General features: G+C 41.2%; 2 long non-coding RNA genes across 2 annotated transcripts; both read left to right on the forward strand.

Annotated features, from left to right (window-relative positions):
- Window positions 1-991: 991 nt before the first annotated feature.
- LOC148155544 (uncharacterized) lies at window positions 992-2458 on the forward strand. Its single transcript, XR_015765221.1, has 2 exons — window positions 992-1063; window positions 1405-2458. It is a non-coding gene; the product is annotated as an uncharacterized LOC148155544 (long non-coding RNA).
- Window positions 2459-4362: 1904 nt separating this feature from the next.
- LOC148155545 (uncharacterized) lies at window positions 4363-9893 on the forward strand. Its single transcript, XR_015765219.1, has 3 exons — window positions 4363-8666; window positions 8736-8807; window positions 9381-9893. It is a non-coding gene; the product is annotated as an uncharacterized LOC148155545 (long non-coding RNA).
- Window positions 9894-10653: the final 760 nt, after the last annotated feature.

Consider the following 10653-nt stretch of genomic DNA (forward strand, 5'->3'; position numbering starts at 1 on the left):
AAGAGACTGGATCTAAAGTAAAATCAGTTAGTGGCAGTTCCTGCGCTTCTTCATCCACGTCAACTGCATCTTCTGCTCGCTTGAAGGAGGAAGCGAAAAGAGCTGCACTTTTTGCAAAGGCTGCTGCTCTTAAAAGGAAGCAGTTGTTGGAATTAGAAGAGGCTAAATTAAAAGCTAAGAAAGAACAGTTAGATATTGAAACTGCAATAGCAGAAGCTACTGCCAAGATAAAGGTTTATGAAGACTATGAAGCTCCAGTTAGCAAAGATGGAACATTTGAAAGCAAAACCTTCACACACAAAAAGGAAGGTGAAAACATGCATCATCCTCGCATGCCAAGAGATTTGCAACAACCAACTTCTCATGACGCTGTTTTTCAGTCCAAAGTCCAGATTTCTGAAGAAATCTGGACTTTGTTTCAGCTGTTTGATCAGAGGACATCTTAGTAAAGACTGTAAACGAAAGATGTCATGTCAGTTTTGTGCTCAAAAACATCCAAGCCTGCTTCATGTTTTAAGACTTGAAGAAATTAAACCTGAATCAACCAGTGATGAAAATGAACCACAGGTCTCATCAAGTGCTCTTGCCTCAGTGCTTAAGGAAAATGATTTGACTGGGGACAAAGATGGTATTCTTGCAATAGTACCTGTAAGAATCAAATCAAAGAAAAGTCCAAAAATGGTTGAAACTTATGTGTAACCCAAGTGAAATGTTGAGTTCCATTTTCTGGTTCACTACTATTGCCCTCCAAAATCTCGCGATAGTTTGATTATATAACTGCAATTCTCATGAGATTTACTAAGCAGCCAATCATTGTTGAGCGTCTGAGTCACATGTACCACCGTCAGCTCATTTGTTGGGTATATTAGCTGGAGCAAAAAGCATGGAGGATTAGAACAAGTTTGGGAGAGCAGAGCTGCAGGTCGGTTAAGCGCAACATTCTGTTTTTCTTTAATCTTGTATGATGCTGATAAAATTGTACTAACTTTACGAGTCTCCGGTCGTGAGCTGAGGGATAATAGAAACACAAAACCGCTTGTATGCCTTATGAACTCCGGAATTGGTGAGTCATTTTATGAAGACTTGGCGTTAGTTGATATCAATTCGGATGCTCTATTGCGACTCTGAACAAATAAATTGGAGAACAATGAGATGCCTTAAATATTAAAAGTATTTGCTTATCTTGATGATTTTTGCATTGTTTGTTGTTTGTATGGAGCATATTTATTGACTTTTTATGAATAAGATTTATCTAGAAAATTTGTACTTGGAAATGCATTGATTAGGATTATTCATAGTGCAATGAGTGCCGATCATATTTTTTTTGTGTGCACACTGGAATGTTTGATTATATATATATATATATATATATATATTTGAGACTGGTCCTGCTTTATTGTACAGGCCAGGTTCGATGGCGAGCTGAAGAATCAGGTCCAAGAGCCTAAAGGATTTCACCTGTGGTGTTGAGATTTGGTTTCCCCACCAGGCTGGTGGGAGGCTTCCTGCAGCTCATGAACAAAATTGTTCCCACTCTGATCTGACTTTTGTCAGCATATGAACTGCAGCTCATGAACAAAATTGTTCCCACTCTGATCTGATTTTTGTCAGCATATGAACTGCAGCCCATGAACAAAATCGTTCCCACTCTGATCTGACTTTTGTCAGCATATGAACTGTAACAGGCGCTCTAAACTCACCTGATCCTGTTGAACCGCCTCAGTTCAGGGGGGTTTTATGAACTGTGGCTTGTTACTGGAACTGTGGAACTGATTTGTTTTTATTTTATTTTGTTAATTTAATTTGCTTTCTTTGTGTATTATTTCCTTTTTAATATGGCCATTTAAATGTTTTTTTTCCTTTCTTATTGTAATGTAAATAATTAATCACTGTGAATACAAGGCACTCACATCTGCAACTTCTAGTCCGTCTACTCCTTCCTGAGCCGTATCTAGACTTCTAAGAACTAGCCCATTGACTTTGTTGGTCATGATCTATTTTTAATTATCTAGAAATGTAGTATACTGGTTACACAGATATGCTACATTAATCCTGGCGAGCTAGCCAGGAGAGAGTTTGAACAGACCTGAAGTATTGCAGTTGTTCTTTTCTTTGCTAATATGGATGTTTTGATGAAATATGGGGTTAAAATACCTAATGCAGTGTTGGTTAGATATGCAACAAACACAGAAGCTGATAATGAAGTAGCTGACTTTCTGACTGGTTACGGGTCAATGGAAAAGTTTGAATCTATAACTGATTCTGACTCAGATTTTCATAACTGTATAATTTTTGAGTTTGTGTCATGGAGTGCGTTGGAGAGGTTGCGTAAAATTTTGCCGTACTCGTATACTTGCCAAACTGTAAAGATTACTTATCAAATTGAAGAACTTTCAGTGGTTTGCTCTGAGTTAGAAACTAAAATAAAAACTCAAACTTACCTGAGTGAGATGGAAAATGTGGCTAAGCTTACAGGTCAAAATTACACTGATGTCCTTAAGAGTGTAATGTCTCTACTGGGCCAGTCCATCACTGAATTCTGTCCAGTCCAATCTTCCTTGAAGATTCCTTCAGATGAAGAGGATTCAACCATGGTTGCCCCCAGTACAACAGCACAGAGTGTTCATCTCAAGCCAGAAGATGCCATTACAGATGATGGGGAGTTGCCACATGTCCAATCTGATCCTACAGCACACTACGCATCACGACCTTCAGGACCTTTGCCAGCCATGTCCTTCTCAGATATTAACCCACCTGGAGTGCAGAGGTATGTGGTTGAGCACATCATGAAAAACGACGATAATGCAATGCACATGTCCTCTTTAAAACTTAGATCATTTTCTGGTCGAACCCCAAGACCACAACATGAAATAGACTATGAAACTTGGCGATCTGGTGTTGACCTTCTGTTAAAGGATCCTGCTGTGTCAGACCTACAGCGCTCTAGAAAGATATTTGACAGTTTATTACCACCAGCTGCAGATATGGTTAAACATCTTCAACCAGATGCACCTCCTTTGATTTATCTTAAAATCCTTGATTCTGCTTATGGAACAGTCCAAGATGGTGATGAGTTGTATGCCAAATTTATAGAGCAGTTCCAAGATGCAGGTGAAAAACCATCAGTTTATTTACAACGCTTGCAAGTGACTTTGAACCACGCTGTGAGGAGGGGTGGTGTATTGGCTGCTGATTTTGAAAAACATCTGCTGAATCAATTCTGTTGTGGTTGTTGGGATGACACCTTAATCTCTGAGCTCCAACTTAAGCAGCGCAAGTCAAAACCACCATCTTTTGCAGAACTGTTATTATTGTTGAGAACAGAAGAAGACAGGGAAGCTGCTAAAGCTCAGCGCATGAAACAGCACCTTGGCTCTAGTAAACCCAGAGCTAGTGTGCATTCGCATCATGCTTATGCATCAGTTGAAGAAAAGAGCGCTTATGATAACTTGACTACCATCACCCAACAACTTGCTAAGCAGTTAGCTGATGTACAGAAGCACTTGACTGTTCTTACAGCTGCTCAGTCTGGTCAGAAACAGTTTGATTTGCCAAAATCTATGCATGTTGCCAAGCTCAAGCAGCCTCCACAGATTAGTAAAAGTTCATCTCAATCTTCTCATAAAAACGTAGCTTTACCACCCAAGCCAGGTTACTGCTATAATTGTGGGGAAGATGGACATGTAAGACCAAAATGTGATAATCCACCTAATCCTTCACTTGTTGCTGCCAAAAAGAAGCAGTTTGTGGAAAAACAGAAAAAATGGCAGAAAATGAACTCTCATAGTGCTCTGTTGTTAAACTAAACCCGGTTCTTGTTGAGGGACAAACAGGAACTGCAGAGGACCAGAAAAGTCCCACCAAGCAGTCTATAAGATGCACAAATCTGTCTCATATAACTTCTGAGGCTACAGAATTGCCACGAGGGTTGATTGGCTCAAAATGTACTGGTGAAGTAACAATGGCTGGTCAACGAGTTCAATGCCTGTTAGATACTGGATCACAAGTGACCACAATGCCAGTTTCATTCTACAATCAGTATTTTTCTCATCAACCGGTGAAACCATTAAATGAGTTGTTACAAGTAGAAGGAGCTGCAGGCCAAGCTGTCCCATACTTAGGTTACATAGAAATGTCAGTCGTTTTTCCTAAAGAGTTTGTTGGCACAGATTTGGATGTTTGTACTTTGGCGCTCGTGGTTCCAGATGTTAAAAGTGGAACTCAGTCCCAAGTTCTGATTGGCATGAACACCCTTGATTCATTATATGACAAACACCTGAAAGACCAAAATATTAGCTTTAGCCCAGCTAAGTATGGCTACAAAGTAGTTCTTCAGCTGCTTCAGTTGCGTCATCAGCCAACCCAAGAACCCAGTGTGTGTGATGTAGAACTAGATGGTGAGTCACCTGTTATTTTTCCAGCAGGCCATACCATCATTCTAGAAGGCTATGCCTGTACCAGCTTGCTGCCCGTTAGCAGTTGGGCATTAGTTGAGCAGCCTTCTACCCCCTTACCAGGGGGACTGTGTGTGAAAAGTTGTCTGGTGTCATTGCCCAAACATACACCTCCCAAGATTCCAGTGGTTATCACAAATGAATCAAACCACAGCATAACGTTGTCACCACCTGCTTCTATTGCAGAAATCACAGTATCACCACAGCTTCTGTCTGAGGTTTCCTGCTGTAATGTACAGCTCAAGAACGCTAACAAAGTGGATCTCAAATTTGAATTTGGAAATTCTCCTATTCCTCCAGATTGGAAAGAACGAGTTATTGCTAAACTCGGAGAAATCCCAGAAGTGTTTTCCCATCATGACCTCGACTTTGGATGTACCGATCGGGTGAAGCATCACATCCATCTTCATGATGAGACTCCATTTAAACATCGGGCTCGCCCTATCCATCCAAATGACATTGAGGCTGTTCGCAATCATTTGCGAGATCTTCTGGAGGCAGGAGTAATAAGAGAATCGGAGTCACCATTTTCTTCACCGATCGTAGTCGTTCGGAAGAAGAATGGGGATGTTCGGCTTTGTATAGATTATAGAAAGTTGAACCTCCAGACTGTAAAGGATGCTTATGCATTACCAAATTTGGAAGAGTCATTTTCAGCTCTCACTGGTTCACGATGGTTCAGTGTTCTTGACTTGAAGTCAGGATATTATCAGATAGAAATGGAAGAGGGTGATAAACCTAAAACTGCATTTGTGACTCCACTTGGGTTCTGGGAATTCAATAGAATGCCCCAAGGCGTGACTAATGCACCCAGTACTTTCCAGCGCCTTATGGAGAAGTGCATGGGTGATTTGAACTTAAAAGAAGTTTTAGTCTTCTTGGATGATTTGATCATCTTCTCTGACACCCTAGAAGAGCATGAGAGTAGGTTGATAAGAGTGTTACATCGGCTCAGAAATTATGGTCTTAAATTATCACCACAAAAATGTAAGTTTTTTCAAACATCTGTGCGTTATTTAGGTCATGTAGTTTCTGAACATGGCGTTGAAACGGATCCAGAAAAGATCAGTGCTTTAAAATCCTGGCCAGTTCCGCAAACTTTAAAAGAACTGCGATCGTTTCTTGGTTTTGCAGGCTATTACCGCAGGTTCATTAATGGCTACGCTGCTATTGCTAAACCTTTAAATGACCTGACAAAAGGGTACCCCTCTACCCGCAAACGAGGCTGCAAAGCAAACGTCCTAAATAACAGCCATGATGTAAAACAACCTTTTAATGAAAGGTGGACTGCACAGTGTCAATCCGCTTTTGACACATTGATTGACAGATTGACGACAGCCCCAGTACTTGGCTTTGCCAACCCAAGTCAACCCTACATCTTGCATGCAGATGCTAGTACCATTGGGCTTGGAGCTGCACTTTATCAAGAACAAGAGGGAAAGCTACGAGTTATTGCATATGCTAGCCGTGGGTTGTCTGCCAGTGAAGCCAGATATCCAGCCCATAAATTGGAATTTCTAGCTTTAAAATGGAGCGTAACTGAAAAATTTCAGGACTATCTTTATGGCTCCAGTTTCACTGTCATTACCGATAACAATCCATTAACATATGTCTTGACCTCTGCTAAACTTGACGCTGCTAGTCATCGATGGCTTGCTGCACTGTCTACATATGATTTTAAATTGCAGTACCGTGCAGGCAGCCAAAACGGAGATGCTGATGCCCTCTCCAGGAGACCACACCCCCAAACATCTGATCCACAGAGAGAATGGGCTATGGTGCAACAGTTCATCACAGCACATATGGATGAAGCAGAGGATGCTGTAGAACTCACCCCTGATGTGGTTGGAGCCATTTGTCACAGCTGTCTGCTGAGAGGCCAAAGTCCTGATGGTCTTTTGGAAGGAAACATTACTCTGGTGGAAACGATGAGTATGACCCCTACAGTTCTTCCTGATTTGTATGTTGATGAGTTTCAAGGGTTGTCAGTCCTTCCATCACTGTCCCTTCTTGACATCAGGGAGAAACAGAGAGCTGATCCTGTTTTGAGAGAAGTTATTCATCAGCTTGAAACAGGAGAAAAGATCCCTCCAACTGCTAAGGCTGAGCTTCCTGACCTCCCTCTGGTGATGAGAGAATGGAATCGCCTTGAAATAAAAAATGACCTTCTATATAGAAGAAGGCAGGATGGTGAGGTTTTAACGTTTCAGCTTGTGCTGCCAGAAGAATGTCGTCCTGATGTCCTTTCAAGTCTTCATGATGATATGGGTCACATGGGGATTGAAAGAACACTTGATCTGGTAAGATCTCGATTTTTCTGGCCACGCATGGCTGCAGATGTTGAAAACGATTAAAACCTGCAATCGCTGCATTCGCCGGAAGGCTTTGCCAGAACGAGCTGCACCATTAGTGAGCATCCAGACCAGCCGGCCACTTGAGCTCCTGTGCATGGATTTTCTATTGATTGAACCTGATAAAAGCAACACTAAAAACATTCTTGTCCTCACAGACCATTTTACTAAGTATGCTATGGCTTTTCCAACAGCCAATCAAAAAGCAAAGACTGTTGCAAAATGTCTATGGGAGAATTTTGTTGTGCATTATGGGTTTCCTGAACGCCTGCACACAGACCAAGGGCCTGATTTCGAGTCTCACCTCATTGAAGAGCTCTGCAACATTGCTGGCATTAAAAAGTCACACACCACGCCATACCATCCTCGTGGGAACCCTGTTGAAAGGTTCAATAGAACTTTGCTCAGCATGTTGGGTACATTGGAGCCAGAGCAGAAAACTAGGTGGAAAGAGTATGTCAAACCACTCGTTCATGCATATAATTGCACCCGAAATGAGGTTACAGGCTTTACTCCATATGAGTTGATGTTCGGTCGCTGTCCAAGGCTTCCTGTCGACATAGCCTTCAACTTACCTGTCAGAAGTCCATCATCTCAATCACATTCTCAATATGAGCAGAATCTGCGTTCTTGGCTGAAAGAGAGTTTTCAACTAGCTTCTAAAAATGCAGAGAAGATGGCAAGAAAAAACAAGACTCGTTTTGATCAAAGAGTGAAACCAGCCAGTCTTGAAGAAGGTGATCAAGTATTGGTCAGAAATGTGAGGCTCAGAGGAAAACATAAACTGGAGGATAAGTGGGAGACGAATATCTATGTGGTGGTTGGTCGTATGGGTGAGCTTCCTGTGTATATTGTAAGACCAGAAGCGGATCCCTCTGGAGGGACTCGAACTCTGCACCGCGACCTTCTTCTCCCTTGTGGATTTCTTCCCCAGATTGAAGAAGTTGACCAGCCAATTTCTACACCTGCCCGTAGACCTCATACCCGCAGTTTCCAGGTACCAATAGAGGACCTAGAGGAGAACCTGGATGAGGAAGATGAGGAGTGGAGTGTGCCTCGGTTCTCAGTTTTGTCACCTGTGAAGGTCAGTGTTGAGGGAACAATCCCTACCCAGTCCATGAGCAGGGTTCCAGAAGCTGACACAGAGAGGCGGATTCCCTCATCTGATATTGACAAGTCGTCTCTACTGTTGGATACCGTGGATCCACTTCCGGCCCTGGAGAAAGTTCCTCCAGAAGATCAGATGGACCCAGGAAGTTCAGTTAAGCCCGTACAGGTTCCGGAGCTGAGATCATCTGAAGTGTTGGAGTCCCGTGGCCCAGTAGAGACATTACCAAAGCCAATTATGTTATCACCACATTCCCCTGAATCACCTATAGCTATTCCTGAAACCAATAATGGGTTAGAAGTTGAACAGCCAATTCGTCGAACTAGTCGACAACCAAAACCAATTAAGCGCTTTCAGTATGCTTCTTTGGGCAATCCATTAATTTCGGTAGTGCAAACTCTTTTGCATAGCTTAGCTACTGCTTATGGGGAGACCTTTGCTGAACCTGTCTCTGATGCTCCTGTATGTTCTAATGTTCAGATAATTTAACATGCATCGGTGTTGCATGGATTTAAGGGGGGAGGGTGTAACCCAAGTGAAATGTTGAGTTCCATTTTCTGGTTCACTACTATTGCCCTCCAAAATCTCGCGATAGTTTGATTATATAACTGCAATTCTCGTGAGATTTACTAAGCAGCCAATCATTGTTGAGCGTCTGAGTCACATGTACCACCGTCAGCTCATTTGTTGGGTATATTAGCTGGAGCAAAAAGCATGGAGGATTAGAACAAGTTTGGGAGAGCAGAGCTGCAGGTCGGTTAAGCGCAACATTCTGTTTTTCTTTAATCTTGTATGATGCTGATAAAATTGTACTAACTTTAGGAGTCTCCGGTCGTGAGCTGAGGGATAATAGAAACACAAAACCGCTTGTATGCCTTATGAACTCCGGAATTGGTGAGTCATTTTATGAAGACTTGGTGTTAGTTGATATCAATTCGGATGCTCTATTGCGAATCTGAACAAATAAATTGGAGAACAATGAGATGCCTTAAATATTAAAAGTATTTGCTTATCTTGATGATTTTTGCATTGTTTGTTGTTTGTATGGAGCATATTTATTGACTTTTTATGAATAAGATTTATCTAGAAAATTTATACTTGGAAATGCATTGATTAGGATTATTCATAGTGCAATGAGTGCCGATCATATTTTTTTTGTGTGCACACTGGAATGTTTGATTATATATATATATATATATATATATATATATATATATATATATATATATATATATATATATATATATATATATATATATATATATATATATACACATCTCAGTCCAGAAATGTGCAGTTCTAGGCACAGCCAAGATACTGCGCAGAACCCTCAAGCTCCCAGGCCTCTGGTAGAGGACCCGAGCTCAGAGGATGAAAGAGACCACCCGCGGAGGGTGAGAAGGGAATTTTTTTATTTTTTATTTTATATGTATATATATTTGAGACTGGTCCTGCTTTATTGTACAGGCCAGGTTCGATGGCGAGCTGAAGAATCAGGTCCAAGAGCCTAAAGGATTTCACCTGTGGTGTTGAGATTTGGTTTCCCCACCAGGCTGGTGGGAGGCTTCCTGCAGCTCATGAACAAAATTGTTCCCACTCTGATCTGACTTTTGTCAGCATATGAACTGCAGCTCATGAACAAAATTGTTCCCACTCTGATCTGATTTTTGTCAGCATATGAACTGCAGCCCATGAACAAAATCGTTCCCACTCTGATCTGACTTTTGTCAGCATATGAACTGTAACAGGCGCTCTAAACTCACCTGATCCTGTTGAACCGCCTCAGTTCAGGGGGGTTTTATGAACTGTGGCTTGTTACTGGAACTGTGGAACTGATTTGTTTTTTTTTATTTTGTTAATTTAATTTGCTTTCTTTGTGTATTATTTCCTTTTTAATATGGCCATTTAAATGTTTTTTTTCCTTTCTTATTGTAATGTAAATAATTAATCACTGTGAATACAAGGCACTCACATCTGCAACTTCTAGTCCGTCTACTCCTTCCTGAGCCGTATCTAGACTTCTAAGAACTAGCCCATTGACTTTGTTGGTCATGATCTATTTTTAATTATCTAGAAATGTAGTATACTGGTTACACAGATATGCTACATATGCCTTTATTGACCCAGGGAGTTCTGGTACTTTTTGTACTGAAGATTTAGCAAGACAGCTCAATCTCACAGGCAGAAAAACAAAGATTTTTCTTACAAACCAGCTGATTGAGTACTATTCCGACTGGTACAAGTTAAAAAAGGCTGTAGCATGGATGCTAAGATTAAAAAAAAAATCTTGTTACAACTCAGCCAGCAAAGATAACTCATCCAAAAAACAACCAGCAAAACAGATACTGTCAAAAGGATGGATGAGTACAAGACTAAAATGAAAATGAATCCAATGTCAGTAGAAGACCTACAAGATGCAGAAAGGACAGTTGTTCAGTATAGCCAATCCCAACGATTTCCAGAAGAAATCTCATCTCTGCAAAGAGGCGTTTGCGTGAAAAGGAACAGTCAGATCTATAAATTAGATCCTCTCATTTTTGATAACACGCTGATAGTTGGTGGGAGACTCTGCAATGCAGCCATGCCCGAAGAGGCTGTACATCCTGCCATTCTCTCAAAAGACATGCACATATCAAAACTCATTCTCAGGAATATTCATGAACGATCAGGACATAGTGGAAGAAACTATGTGCTTTCTCAACTACGACAGAAATATTGGATTCCCAAGGCACATTCATCA

Source organism: Poecilia mexicana, unplaced genomic scaffold (assembly GCF_051168715.1).
Source record: "Poecilia mexicana isolate PSO_F unplaced genomic scaffold, ASM5116871v1 scaffold_14, whole genome shotgun sequence".
NCBI lineage: Eukaryota > Metazoa > Chordata > Actinopteri > Cyprinodontiformes > Poeciliidae > Poecilia > Poecilia mexicana.